The following is a 15,562-nucleotide window of genomic DNA, read 5'->3' on the forward strand; positions in this document are numbered from 1 at the left end:
TGTGTCTCTTGAGGTCATTTTTTGTCTCTTTGAGTTCATTTTGTATTTCTTTGATGTCATTTTGTGTCTCTTTGTGGTCATTTTGTGTCTCTTTGTGGCCATTATGTGTCTCTTTGTGGTCATTTTGTGTGTCTTTGTGGTCATTATGTGTCTCTTTGTGGTCATTATGTGTCTCTTTAAGGTCATTTTGTGTCTCTGAGGTCATTTTGTGTCTCGTTGAGGACATTTTTTTGTCTCCTTGTAGTCTTTTTGTTCCCCTTTCTAGTCATTATGTGTCTCTTTGTGGTCATTTTGTGTTTCTTTGAGGTCATTTTGTGTCTCGTTGAAGTCATTTTGTGTCTCGTTGAAGTCATTTAGTGTCTCTTTGTGGTCATTTTGTGTCTCTTTGAGGTCATTTTTTGTCTTGTTGAGGGGGACCCTGAAAGTCTGGGACCCTGGGCCTGTCCCCAGTAGGCCCATTCAGTAATCCAGCCATGTATGGTAGTTCAGCCAAAGACTAATGCAGTGAAAAACAGCAGGGTAAAAAAACATTTAGGACCTAGAGCTATACATTTTTAATAACTAGTACATACTGAATAATTACAAGGTACAAACGAGGTCTGTGACTTAAAAGAGACAAAGTAGATACTGCAATTAAACTCACCTGTAGGCCTGTTTAACTATTTAAAACACATTACTTAACTTATGAAAGAAAATGTTACATGCAGTTTCCCAAGATCATTTTGTAAACATATTATCGTTCTGAAAAAGGTAAATAATTATATATATATATTGATATTGATATTTCATTCAGTATAAACACTGTTAGCACATTGTTCCTGCCTTGACAAACTGTAATAATACTACCCTGTAATTAGTAAATAGATAATCAGTAATTTATATGGACAGTGTAAGTAATATCTTGGTCCTTCTTAAACACAAAGTTTTTACCTCCTTCTTACCAAACCCTGACCTCTTTTTTTGTACTTACAGTGATTACAGGTACCTGATAAGTATTTTATTGACCCTGTATACACTTAATAATTACCTACACAGTGGTTTACAGGCTGTCATCTAAAGCTTTACCTAATTTATCATTGTTATTTAATTACTGACATGCTTTCTATTTGTTTGTCATGGCCCGTATTTGTTTTTGATAGGCCTAATTTGATTTGGTTGGGTGTAATGTAATCATTTGTTGATTATACAGTGATAATTTTAAATGAACCCAGGACGTGGGAATAGTTTTTGTCATGGAAACAACTAATGAGCATATTAATAAACAATAAACTGATGTTATATGGTACAATAAAGACTCCAGAAATGTAATACTGAGTGCAACAGACATAATGTGCCCCTGCATGAATATTGTAAGAATTTTGGTGATATTGCCACAGACTAAAATTAAATAACTTAAAGGGGAACTACACCCATTTTAAAAATCCAAACATGTTACTTCTATGATCTAAGAAAGTCTGAAAATACAAGTAAACATGAGCAACTCTCTCCTAAATCCAAAAACTAGAGTGCGAAGACTCAAATTTGTGATGTCACAGGGTGTAAAAACTGGAGCTGCTCCATAGACAATGAATGGTGAAAGATGTTACAGATGACACTGAGAGCACCAAGGAGAATGTTCTGAATATATGGGTACATTTACTGTTACACAACTGACAACACCACAATGTAATGAGCTTATCTGGGTTTAAAAAAAAACAAAACAGAAAAACTTGCTGTGGATCCACAAAATCATTCTCCCATTTATTGTCTATGGAGAGGCTCTAGACTTTTGGTGCATTCCATTTGTACCAGGAAGTCCAATTTTTTGTGGGAAACCTGTGAATGTGTGACATGTGCGTGGTAGTATGTGGAGGGAAGCAGCTCTCTCTCTCTCTCTCGGGTGTGTCATGATGAAGACCCCATGTGGCAAGAGTGATGATAGCAGTAGAAGTAAGTGTCTAGATAAGCTCGGGGTTACTGTTCAGCCTCATGAGAAGGCCATGTTTATTGTTTTGTGATGAGCACTGTAATAAAGCCATTGTTAGTGAACTGCACCTGAACGCCTCGCTATCCTTCCTTCTGCAGAGTGAGAGGCTAGAGGCTAGTTACCAGCTAATAACGAGCCAAGCTAAATTAATGCAAATAAGCCAGCGTGTTCCCAGCTACGGTTTGGGGCCTGTAAGCTGTCACTGAGGTGCTTTCAGACCTAGAGTTGTCTTGCTTTGGGACTAATTTTGTGACAAAGTTGTATAATTGCCTAGAGTTGGTTCGTGTTCTCACTGCAGCATTTACAAGTGGACCAGATCAAATGTCTTGCGCAAGAAAGCTGCTCTTGATTGGTCAGAATTTCCATGCGTGAAAAATCCAGGAAGTAAACAAAATGATAAAGAAAAAAGATAGAAAAAAAAAGATAAATGTGACACTTTCTAATGTCACAATGGAGGGACAACTACGCAGGTTGATTTTAGCGCTGCTCATCGTGGACTATATTGCTGTCATTGTTCATTTTAGTCAAACCATACAGTTTGAAAACGAGGCGCGGCTCCAACTAGAAAACAATGTTTTGATGCATTGGATGTGCTGAATGTGCATATTAAGGCAGTACAGGAGGAGGTGCACATTAATAATCCTCCAGGACTGTAACATGCTCATGTTTAACCCAAACAATGCATCATGTGACTGCAGTTGGTTCAGATCCAGGTCGGAACACCTTCTCACCACAAACAAACTGCACCAGTTTGTTTGTAACCGGACTGAGACCACCTCTTCAAGAAGGTCTCGTCCGGTTGTTTTGGTGCGCACCTGAGTGTGATTGCTGTGTTCACACCTGCCCAAACGAACCGCACTAAGAGGGCAAACGGACTTGAGTTTGGCTGAACCGAACCAAGCAGGGCAGGTGTGAAAGCACCCTGAGAGAGGTAACAATGATGTTATCAACTGGTATGGCTAACAACATCTTTATTTTCTGACTTGTTTCACTGTAATGCAATCAGCTTGGGTGTGACATCATTCCCACCTCCGACCTCTGACTTCTAAGGTAAACTGAATGCATCATCCTATCCTATGACATCACAAGTTTGAGACTTATTTCTCCAACACATTCTCACTCTGACCTCATCACATATTGACTTTTGGTCATGGACTTTCCATATCCAGGTAGGATGTGCAAGGTACCCTGGGTGCGTTGGCTGTTGGGTGAAAGTCATTGTTTGTTGGACCCATCCACCACCCCTCCCGCCTGCCCCAGTCGGACTTTTGCCGCTTTGTCTTTGTCCCGCGGCATTCCTCCCTGATGCCACTGGGTGTTGGACTATAACAGCAACCTGCAGCGTATAATGCTGACGTTAAAGAATGGCTTTTTTCATTGGTTTCTGTCGCTGCAAGTCACTAGCCTGTCAATCAAAGTGCCCCTTCACACAATTAGAAAGACGGAAAACCAATCACAGTAAACGAAACGTGTGACGTAGGCTAGCACAACGCCACTGTAAACAGACCAGCAAGCTGCAGCAGAGATGAGCTGTGATGATGTCTGGGAAAGAGTGTTGCCGTCTTTGCGGGTTTCCTCCTCACTGTGGACTCCGAGTTGCATGGCTGTGATTTCCAGCTTGGTCGCTTCCCTGACCTGCTCCTCCATGAGAGCAACTAGTGGAGAAACAACAATGGCTACTGGGTTTTCACTGAGTCCCATCTTTTTCCCGATCAACGGAGCAAGTTGGTAAATTAAACTTTTACCAAACCCCATAGGAAGGACTGAAAACACATCCTTTTTTTTAATAAAAGCTTTCAGTGCAGCGGTTTGTTCTGCTTTTAAAGAAAATGTACATTCCAGTTCATTCAACACATTTACCATCGCAGTTTCAAAATCAGTAGCCATGTTGGTCGACTTCGGAGTGAGACAGGGCTCATGTGACCTCATTCCCAGCTCTGACCTCTGACTTCTGGTAAATGAAGTGTACCGTCCTACCCTATGACATCACAAGGTTGAGACTCACTTTTCCTGTTTCTGGCTTTGAGGTAGAGTAGCACATGTTCACAAATACTGATTAAACTTTCCTAGGCCATGGAAATAACATATTGGAATTCTTATTTTAGGCGGTGCTCCCCTTTAAGGTCATTACTGGTCAGAATAAACGAGGATTAGATACTTTGCTTTAAGGCTTCTCATAAGGCGAATGAAAATTCATAGATGCGGGAATATGTAGGCTACATATGAAGTTTAATATTATACAGACATAGGGATGCGACACACAGAAACCCAGCCTTCAGGCCATCACACCTCATTATTATGAGGACTGAGTGTGAATCAGGCCGGCCGGCAGCTGCTGGATGAGAGGCAGAGGGAGGGAGGGAGGGAGCGAGGGAAGGAGGGAAGGAGGGAGGGGATGCGGGGCTTGTTCACATAATAGCCGGCGGGTGAAGGCGTGGTGAGTGTGGCTCAATACGAGGCGAGTGTGTGAGCTACAGTAGTACCGAAGGATGAACATGGACAGCGGCTGCACGGCGGCTCCACTCCCCGGCAAAGGCAGCTGGGGAGAAAGCTGAGCGATCAATATGCAGGGGAAGCTATACCTTATCGATACCGAAGAGGGGATATAAGGAGCGCAAAGGTAAGGCGATACATGATGGGATGGAGCAGATTCAGTGAATGAGTGAGCTGTGAGGAGACAAAGTAGACCCGAGTCATGGGCGCATGTGATCCGGGGAGAGGGAGCATCAATGAGAATTACACCAGCATGGGTTTGGCTCTGTGCTGCGGCTGTTTCATGAGTAAAACAAGGAGGAGTGTGGTTTTTATTTGACACATCTGTCTTAGTCATGGGGCTCAGGTGGTAACCACCCATATACAGTACAGTAGCCCACAGTAGCACATTCATTGTTCTCCCTGCACAGTGGAAACTGGCCCTGAGGTGGGCTGGTCTCATGATAGGATGCTGTGTGGACAATACTACTGTGTGTAGTGGACGTGGGGTGCTAATATCAGATTGTTTAAGTAAAATAAAAAGTAGTTTATGAGCTATGTGACTGGATTGATTGTCTAACATGGAGAGGCAAGGCTGTACATTGATTTAGGTTTGTGTGACTTGGTGAATATTAAAAAAAAAAAAGCTGGATGAATCATCATTTTACCCTTCTGCAGCACTGTGAATCATGCCTGTCCAAAGCATTGATTATCATTCCACATTTTTATGTTTTTTTTGTGTGCATAATTAGCATTTTCATTTAGAAGCATGTGTGATTTGTGACCATGGTAACGATTAGGCATATTTACCCATGTCTTACAAGGACATTAGTTATAGTTTTGGTGCAGACGGGCCTCATGTCACCTCATTTTACTTTTAAATTCATTGTTCTCGGTGTCTATTCTTACTCCACTGGTAAAAACAAGGATGAGCCCCGCTAAGGTCGACACTGACCTGCTGATGTTATCTCAGAGTTGAAGGAAGAGACGCGTGTACGTGTGTATTTAAAGCCTCAGGCGCTGTAAACAGGAATTGTTGCTGTCTGTATGACACACTTGTCCAGCGTGAAACTTTGCCGCTCTTCCTATTTGTTGGAGAGGATGTCCTGTGTCTTAAATCACACCTGTCAGTGATGTGGGGTCAATATCTGACAGACTCTTTTAAAGGGTCAATGAAGTTCTGGTTTACTCCTTTAAAGGTCCAGTGTGTAGGATTTAGGGGGAATATTTTGGCAAAATGGAATATAATATTATCAGTATGTTTTCTATAGTGTGTAATCACCTGAAAATAAGAATCATTGTGTTTTCATTACCTTAGAATGAGCCGCTTATATCTATATAGGAAGCAGGTCCTCGTCTATGGAGTCTGCCATGTTGCACTGCCATGTTTCTACAGTAGCCCAGAACAGACAAACCAAACACAGCCCCTCCCCATCGCAAGCAGCAGAAATACACTGACTTTTTTTGATGTGAAATTCCTTTATTCAGTGTTTTTACCGGTTTAAATAACCGAAAGAGTTTGTTTTCGGCTCCCGGTAAAAACCTCAGAAACATCTGGATCTAAAATTAGAAAAGGCTACCACAGATTAGCAGGTGTAAGGCTAGTGGCCTATCTCTGACATACCAAACAGCATTGAAGAAACACTGATTTGAAACTGCTTTATTCAGTGATTATACCTGTTTAAATCACCAAATCAGTTTGTGTTGGAGAGGTAGAGACCTCTGCAGATAATTCGGCTCCCGGGACAAACCTCTGAAACGTCTGGATCCTAAGTTATCAGAGAAAAAAGGCTAGCACAGATTAGCAGGTGCTAGGCTAGTCTCTGAGATGCCAAACAGCATCGTATAAACACTGATTTGTAACGTGAAACTGCTTTATTCAGTGTTTTTGCCGGCTTTAATCACCAAATCTATTTGTTTTGGAGAGAAGGAGACCTCTGTGGGTAATTCGGCTCCTGGTAAAAACCTCCAGAACGTCTGGATCAGACATAAGGTGAGCACTCATTAGCAGGTGCTGGGCTACTAGACAGTCTTCGACATGCCAAAAACATCAGAGAAACACTGATTTGTAATGTGAAGCTGCTTAATTCAATGTTTTTACCAGTTTCACTCACTTGATCTGTTTGTTTTGGAGAGGAAGAGACCTCTATAGATAATTCGGCTCCTGGTAAAAACCTCCTGAACAATGAACACTGACGGAATCCTAACCAAAAGTTTCAGCTGGCTGCAATCTGCAGTCCTCGCTGCTAGATGCCACTAAACCCCCCTAAATCTTTCATACTGTTCCTTTAATTTACGAAACGGAACCAGTCAGAACTAAGCACACAGCTTTTGATATTTGTTTCATGAACCTCCTCTGTTGTTTGTCAGTTTAAAGAGGCTGAGATGCTCCTCTCTTCTCCATTTGATGCTGCTGAGAAATGTCTCAGCACTCAGCTGGCAACCGTTCATTTAGGAATCAAAGCCTCCTGAGACTTTCTGAGAAATGTGCTAAAGACAGAGAGGGAGATCTATTTTTGGACAGGCAAGTAATCTTGTATTCATACACTTCCCACAGAGGGAATAAATCTGATATATATAATAAGATGAGAGCTGAGCAGTATCTCTGAGGTGAAACAGACTGGCAGGTGAGGATTTTGGGATTACAACTTTCAACATGTCCGCTGATCAGTTAAGCCAAAGACATAACTTGATTATACCCCTCAGTATTGCTATTATATGATTATTTTCAGTGGGCTGCGGACACTCTGGGTCTTCGTCCAGATCTTGAAATTTGGTCATGTTCCATTTTCTCCACCCATTCGCGTTCGTGCCTCAGTGCCTCGTCCCTGAGCTCTGCAGAAAGTCACTGCAGTTCTCTGTAATGAAACTCTGCAGTTTGTGATTTCAGGAGTGTCAGTGGGGACAGAAGGAAGGCAACTGGTGGAAAAGCTCTCATGATTGCTTTTAGACTTGTCTGTGTGTTTTGAATCCTCTACTCTGTTGTGTGCTTTTATTCAATCTGCACTGAGATGCTACAGTATGACAGGTTGGAGCTTTTAGAATATCTGCAGCACAAGCATCTTAAACTGCAAGAAGTCTGATCAATGAATGAATCAGTCTGTTCCTATAGACTGTTTAAAGAAACACATGTATCTTGGATCTAGGAATAAATATATAGACACAACAGATGGGCAGCGCAGTGGTTAGCATTGTCGCCTCATAGCAAGGGGGTTCTGGGTTCAAACCCACCAGCCGTTTGGGGCCCTTATGTGTGGAGTTGCATGTTTTCCCTGTGTCACTGTGGGTTTTTGCAACCCATTCTTATTCTGCCGTCATCAAGTACCGCCGCTTGGTCAGTGATTTCGGCGTCAGACACCAACAAAAAAAGGCATCCTTTTGCAGTGGTATGATATGGCGGTGTCAGTTTGAAATGCCACTTGATAACAGTGTAGTTTAAGAAGCTGAAAAGTCCCTAAGAGGCAGGTCCAACAAACACTGGACTTTCACCCAGGAGCCTGTCGTTCACTTCCTGTATGAATGTTGAGCCAAACCATGATAATTTTTTCTAAACCTACCCATGTACTTGTGTTGTCTAAACCGAACCACCTGCGTTTGTTGCACAAGGAAATAAACCTAAATTACGAGGTGTTCTACCGATGTTCTAAGTTTAAGGAGCAGAAACGTTACATTTCCTGTCATTTGACATGATGCATGGAACAGGGGTAAATTGACATGGCGTGTGGGAATGTCAACAACAGAAGCACCCAGGACACCTAGCGCGTCATATTTTGGTTGGGAGATTTGCATGCACTTAGAATTTCTTGTGTCTCTCTCTATGAGTCAGCCCTGGCGACCTGTCCAGGGCGTACCCCGCCTGTTGTCCAATGTCAGCTCGGATAGGCTCCAGTTCCCCCTGTGAGCCTCAATAGAATAGGTGGTTACAGACAATGAATGGATGGATAATGTCAATTAAATTCTAAATGTTGGATCCTTTTGTCTCTAAAATGTTTCTAAATGTTAGATACTTTGGTTTAAACTCAAGATAACCCAACAAACACATTCACGTTCCCCAGATGATGAACCCCTTGAGCTACTTTTGGAAACCTCATGAGCTTTTCACCTTCAGACCAAAGTCTAGACTTTGCATACAGAATAACAGTAACACAACTGGAAGATTCACATGAATTGCTGAGCACATTCAGCTCCTTAACTCCTTTTGATGAGATCTATCTCTTGCTCCTGCGGAGTTTTGACTCAGCTGTAAGTGGCTTTGGGCAAACACTAAATGACATTCTCATCAGCTTCAGGTACACTTTGTTTTGCTAACATGCTAAACTGAGGTGGTGAACATGGTAAACATTATACCTGCCAAACGAGAATATGTTGTCACTGTGAGCATGTTAGCTTTCTGATGTAAGGAGCACTGTGTCTAAGTACAGCCTCAGACATGTTAGCATGGCTTTTGTTCTTTAGAAAACTTAAAGAGAAACTTTGTTCTGGTGTTTTGATCTGGTTCACATGAACATTTTAAATGTCTTTGCCTATATTATTACAGGTTTATTGGGTTTTAACAGACACTGAGCAGTGTTCAAGTCATGTTTTATCAGCATAAATGAAAAGCAAACACCTTTTTCCCTCTCTTTGATTATGTTGCTTTTTTTAAACACAGTCACAACCGCTCAAGGTCAGTTCTTACGACAGCAGCTGAAACTGTGTCTTTAAGCATTAAGCAGCTCTGGAGAAAACACAGGATGATGGGAACTTTAATCTTATAATATATGTTGTACATCTATACATGAATATTTTTATTTTTATTATGTTTTTCTGCTGCTGGCATTACGATCCTACAGAGACTGATGCAAGCAGATTTGACCGCTACTGTCACTGAAGCTTCTAATAAAATAAAGTGCTCTATGTTGCTACTTGCAGTTGTAGGACAGACATTAGAAAATATATCACAACGTCCTACTGCTTTTCTAGACGTCCTCTTCGGGGTGAGAATAGGAACTTGCTCTGACTGCATGATGATGTCATTTACATGAATCACTCTGCTGTGATGCAGCCCACCCTTCTTGTATTACAGGGATACAGTGTTATAAAAAAAAAACAAAATTTATATTTCTCCCAGGTTCTAATTTCTCCATAATATCCTGAGCCTCATTGTGTTCTTGAATTTCCCGGATATCACAAACAGCCAGACTGGTTCTCTTTGGGAGATGATGCTAGACAGATACCTTTTGACCGCTGACAACATGAGTCATGATGAGCTATCAGATGAGGTTTCAGATAATCCTGTGCTGTTTCCTTCAGCTCACAGCTCCTGTAGCCAGGGCTGTGTGCTCAGACTGTGCAGAGTAGTGCTGGCTTTGGTGTTTTATTTATTATTATTGCACTGCCAATACGCCTACTAATAAGCCATCTTGTCAGTGGGATTTCTGAAGGAGAGCTCGGACTTTCTTGCCATAATTTAAGACCAAAAACAAAATGCTTATCACTTATTTCACAATAAGATATGATAAAAAAATACAATCAGTGTAGTGAAGCAACCCAATCGGCAGAATATTGTTGGCATTGGATAATTTTGCAAACCACGGTTATGTAAAGCTTGTTTTATATGAACAGAAATGTTTCCTTACCTTTCAGTTTTTTAACTTCATGTTGTGATAGCGCTGTGGTTAATGTGTGCTTATGGTTAGGTGCAAAGAACACTTGTTTAGGGTTAGGAAAACATCATGTTTTAGCTTAAAATACCCAGTTTTGCAGCCACAAACAGCCAGAAATGTCCCAATTTCTCATTAAAAATACCTAGTTCTGTCACCTCAAACATGGCTGCAAATATTGCGTTGTCTCGATAAAATTGCCAATTTTTGTTGGCACAAACGTGGCTGAAAATGTCCCGACATTTTTGTAAAAAATACCTAGTTTTGTCGCCTCAAACATGGCTGGAAATGTCCCAGCGTCAAGGTAAATATCATGGTTTTGTTGCGACAAACACGGCTAAAAATGCCCCAACATCATCTTAAAAATACCAGCTGTTGTAGCTACAAACATGGCTGGAAATGTCTGGAAAAGTCTACTTAAGAAAGACCAGATATGGTCTATGCAAACACAGCCAGAAATGTCCCAATTTCTTGTTAAAAATGCCTCTTTTGGTCACCACAAACAAGGCTGGAAATTTCTTGACATCTCATTAAAAATACCTAGTTCTGTCACCAAAAACACGGCTGCAAATATTGTGACGTCTCGTTAAAATTGCCCAGTTTTGTTGCCACAAACATGGTTGAAAATTTCCCAACATATGTTAAAAAATACCTAGTTTTGTCGCTTCAAACATGGCTGGAAATGTCACAGCGTCAAGGTAAATATCATGGTTTTGTTGCCACAAAGAAGGCTGGAAATGTCCCAAAGCCTAGTTACAAAATACCAGATATGGTCTATGCAAACATGGCTGGAAATATCACAACATCATGTTAAAAATCATGTTTTGCTGCCACAAACACGGCTAAAAATGTCCCGACATCATCTTAAAAATACCAGCTGTTGTAGCCACAAACATAGCTGGAAATGTCTCATTAAAAAGAACTGGATATTGTCGATGCATAGCAAACATGACTGGAAGTGTCCAGATGTCCTGTTAAAAATCACCTGTTTTATTAAACACAAACACGCCTGAAAATGTCCCAATATCTCGTTAAAAATACCATGTTTCATTGCCACAAACATGTCTGGAAATGTCCTGACGTCCTTTTAAAAATATCAGTTTTTATCGCCACAAACACGACTGGAAATGTCACAGGTCTCGAACAGTGGCACGCAGCTTGGCAGCCATCTCACCTAGGTCCCAAGCCATCCACCATCCCTTCCTCTTCCTGATAAGAAACTCCGCTCATATACATGTAAACTGAAATACATCTCTTGAGAAATGTTGATATGAACCATATCAAGTCTACTAATGAAACATTCATGGTTTGCAGAAACATACAATTTTATTCATACATTTTATTCTGGCGACTGGGCTGAGTGAAGTCATCATTCATCATGAGGGTCTCTGTGTTACCATTCAGGGTCAGAGGTCAGCTACAGCTATTGTTATAACAATACAGAAGAACAAATCAAATTAATGTGGTTACCTTTACCACCAGTGCATTCAGTCTGTTTGTAGCATCTCAAATTCACAGGTTTCATTTTGATGTCCTTTGGCTTCTTGTCTTTGTCTTAACGGGTGAATCCAGTCACAAGATACTCTACTGTTGTTCAAGTTTTCTCAAGAAATGTAAAGTAAAATCGTTCGGGAAGGTATAAGCGATGATCACTTCCAGCTTTGTCTGATTGCAGTGGGCGTCTTCAAAAGAACATGTAAGCATTGAGAGCAGACACTGACTTGTGTGTGTGTGTGTGTGTGTGATACCAGCCTTCATCAATAATGCATGAAAACGGGAAACTGAGATAAGACAGGCTGCAGTCTGGACATGACATTTAACCAGCGTGATGTTTTAAACACTGACAGCCAGTTTACTCAGGAGACAGCGGAATTCTCCCATTAGCTTATCATGCAACTTTCAAGCTCTATTTGGTGTTAATTTATAAAATGAAAATTAACAGTGGTATTTTTTTCACATGGATTTACATCTCTACATCTCACCAGGTCGTGTCTTATTGTAATGAACATGGTTATCCTTTGTTTCTTTGTAAAGGAGGCCACATCTGTATCTTCTCCAAGTCTCCACTGGGAAATTTCACTGTAGCATGCTACATAACAAGCTGTCTATATGCCAACCTCAGGCCACAGCCAAACCCGCACCCTGCAGCGTCTCCGGAGAGACAAACACAAAGACTGACAGATCTTTCATCTCCTCCCTCCATGTCTTTTTTACATGAAGGTTCGATGCTCGTCTTCACCCCACAGGGTCCGAGGCTGGCCTTTTATTGAGGCTGAATAGGTCCTGTCTGGTTGATGAAGTGGAGCTGTCTGCTGCACCGTGAACATCATGAGATGACAGATGAAGGTTTAGATTTTTAGAAGTTGTAAGATAAACTAGTTGATTAACTACTGACAGTTTTAAAGCCAATGCACCGTATATTTTCTGCTTCCAGGTTCTCTAATGTGAGGATTGGCTGTTATTTGTCTTAGTGTAAACTTGTTATTTTTTAGTTTTGGACCAGGCAAGCTATTTGAAGATATCAAATTGGGTCTCCAGCATATTGTGATAAATTTTGATGATATTGTGACGTTTGATTTGTGATTAAAAGTTGCAGCTTCGGCTGAGCAAGCCGCTGAAAAATGAAGCCAATGCAAAGTGCCAAATCCTGCAGTTCCTTTAATGGCCACTTGAGGCTGGCTCCAAAACCACGTCAATCCCCATAGACCTCCATGTTAAAATGCCAGACTTAACAGCAAAAATAAAGAGCACAAACTTCTTGTGTTTTATTTGAACAGCCTGGTACAAAACAGTTTTCGTCTCTATAGATAATTTTCCACTTCATGACAACTGTACGGGGAGATGAATTTATTTTAAAACTCACCCTTTTACATTTTATTAAGGCTTAAAGTTACGCATCATTGAGCGCGTCACTGCTTTGAGTGGAAACAGTCTATGAGTCAGATTCAAATATGGTCACCTCTGGCAGCAAAAAAAGTGGCCAAAATGCTGACTGTGTGAAATCAGAGTAGCTACATCCATTGTTTTATACAGTCTATGGGGCTGAGTGATACGGAGAAAATTAGGGCTCCTCGTGGGGGACCCTGAGGCGTTCCCAGGCCAGATGAGATATATAATTGCACCAGCGTGTTCTGGGTCTGCCCCGGGGCCTCCTACCATTGGGACGTGCCCAGAACACCACCAGGCGCTCGGGAAACATCCTGATCAGATGCCTGAACCACCTCATCTGACCCCTTTCGACGCAAAGGAGCAGCAGCTCTACTCCGAGCTCCTGCTGGATGTCTGAGCTCCTCACCCTATCTCTAAGGCTGAGCTCAGCCACAATGGAGGAAACTCATTTCGACTGCATGTATCCATGATCTCATTCTTTCAGTTACTACCAAGAAAATAGATAGCTAAATAAAAACAAATAAATGAAGTCTGTTATTATCATTATTATTATTTTAGGGTTGACTGCTGTTCTAGTATGTAAGTTAAGAAAGTTACTTTACTGTAACACAGCATTTAAAACCAGGAGAAGACAACACATACAATATATAGATAGAAAAGATCTAAGATGATATCTAGTCTCTTGTCATATGTAACACTGATATAGCACCCAGCCACATAGTTGCAGCCCTGGTTGCCAGTGTGCACTGGTGATTACCCACCAGTTTGAAATCATAGCCTGTGCGGTGACTTCTGTGTGTTGTGACAGAGAAACTGCTGGTTTAGTCAGTGCTGCCGGGCTGCTCCGTCAGATATAAATAGCAGGTCTTGTAGTGATTATAGCTTTCAGATGATTAATAGTGTCGATTCCTAAAAATCATGACTCCTCCTCCCACTCGCTTCATCTATACTGTATCAGTCATCCCAGCTGAATTTGACTCTGCTGAGCTAATAACTGCTTATGAATATTCCTCAGTGGCACATGCTTGTTCCAGAGGCCATTTTCCTCCAAATGAACTTCTTCTCCACATATAAAAATAATCATCCCTGCACCATCTAGTGGCCGGTGCCTTTACTGTACTGTACCAGGCTGGACTCATGTCATCCTTTGTACAGAGACACATTGTGTGACCCCACCATGATGCAGTCAAAACTAAATCAAACTCAGATCAATGTAGTAATAATAATCCTCCTGGTGACAAGTAGCCCCACTCCACATTAATTGAATTTATCGAATGTGCACTTTAATTTAGATCATGAGAGAGAATTTACAACTGTGAAGAAAGAAAGACGCATTATTCAAAGGCTGTAATTGATAAAGTGCTCGTTAAAAACATTACACATGGTGTAATTTAAAGAAGTGACCGGGTGTGTCCCGTCCCATCCAGGAAGCAGGGCTATTTGTTTAATCATTTATTAGTGTAGTGAAAGAAGTAAATAAATAAGAGGAAGAGTGTTTGTAAAGTAAAGCCTCTTTGACTTGCTTCAATCACTTTAGTGCCTCTGTTATTAAATCACTCAGTTAAAACGTACAGGAAATGGAATTAAGAGACACCTGATATCCAGATTTAAACCAACTCAGCCACAGAAAAGCACACGTGAAGTAAGCATCTAAAATGTGTCATTTAATTTGGCAGATGATGCAGACACGTTTAACAACCTCATAATGGCCCCTTGTGTTTCCTGTCTGACCCCAATTGTTCATATTAAGAGGCTGTAAACCCCAAAGTGTGGTCAGGAGTCTGACCCAGCCTGCCCTCATTCAGTCAGCTGTTGATTTCTGGCTCTAAGCCGCCACCGCTGCTGCTGCTCATAGCGAAGGCCTGGCTGCTCAGTCAATAACCTGGATGGAACAAGTTGCCAGTTAATCCTGATCGTCTGCTGCTGCTGCTGCTGCTAAGCTAACAATTTCATGGTCTGGGTCCAAAGAGGAGACTCTTGTTAAAGGATGAAGTCCAGTCAGGGATGCATCCACACCTGCACTCTCCCCGGAGAGCTTTACCAGGTACAGCAGCTGCTGGGTTCACTCACAGTGTTACAAGTTTGTGATCAGCCTCATTCTGTCACATGAGGAGGATGTTGGATCTATCAGAAGTGTTTCTCTTGTTTTGCAGTTTGTGAGCAGGTTTTGTTGTGAAGCTGGTTAACCTCAATCTGTCATTTTTTTTTTTTACTGGCTTTTTGATTTATCGAGCAAACAGTGCTTTCAGTGTCTCTTGGCTGATTCTGCGATGAGAAGCGTTGTCTGAAGGGCATTGTGGTCAAAGTGATCTCGCACGAGCAAACGCGATTTGCTTCTTATCTTGTGGGTATGAGTACCAGAGAACTGGATTTAATGGATGGATGCAGAGTTTAGTCAGAATCTGATATGAGCTTGTGGTTTACTGCTGTGAACGGTTGTATGCTGGCTGGAGCTTGATGCAAAAACGTTTTACTGAACAGGGTAAAAAGTTTGACACCATGAAGATATTATCAGTGTTTGAAGATGTTCTCAGATCTTTTACTTCAGTAAAAATAGCAAATCAACAGTGTAAAATGCGTAATTTCAAGTTAA

At 41.4% G+C, this 15,562-nt stretch overlaps 1 protein-coding gene across 4 annotated transcripts in view; it reads left to right on the top strand.

The window, feature by feature from the left end:
• The window catches only part of frmd4bb (FERM domain containing 4Bb), a 57,366-nt gene that overhangs the window by 17,987 nt on the left and 23,817 nt on the right, over positions 1-15,562 (top strand). For 3 of the 4 annotated variants that reach the window (XM_050065239.1, XM_050065241.1, XM_050065242.1), the window contains exon 1: positions 4,413-4,586. The exons of the other annotated variant lie outside the window; for it this stretch is intronic. The gene's annotated coding sequence lies outside the window, so the exon portion shown is untranslated. Of the gene's footprint in view, positions 1-4,412; positions 4,587-15,562 lie in introns of those variants that run through there. 4 annotated transcript variants of the gene reach the window in all.

The sequence above is a fragment of the Epinephelus moara genome, chromosome 16, assembly GCF_006386435.1.
Source record: "Epinephelus moara isolate mb chromosome 16, YSFRI_EMoa_1.0, whole genome shotgun sequence".
In the NCBI taxonomy this organism is placed as follows: Eukaryota; Metazoa; Chordata; class Actinopteri; order Perciformes; family Serranidae; genus Epinephelus; species Epinephelus moara.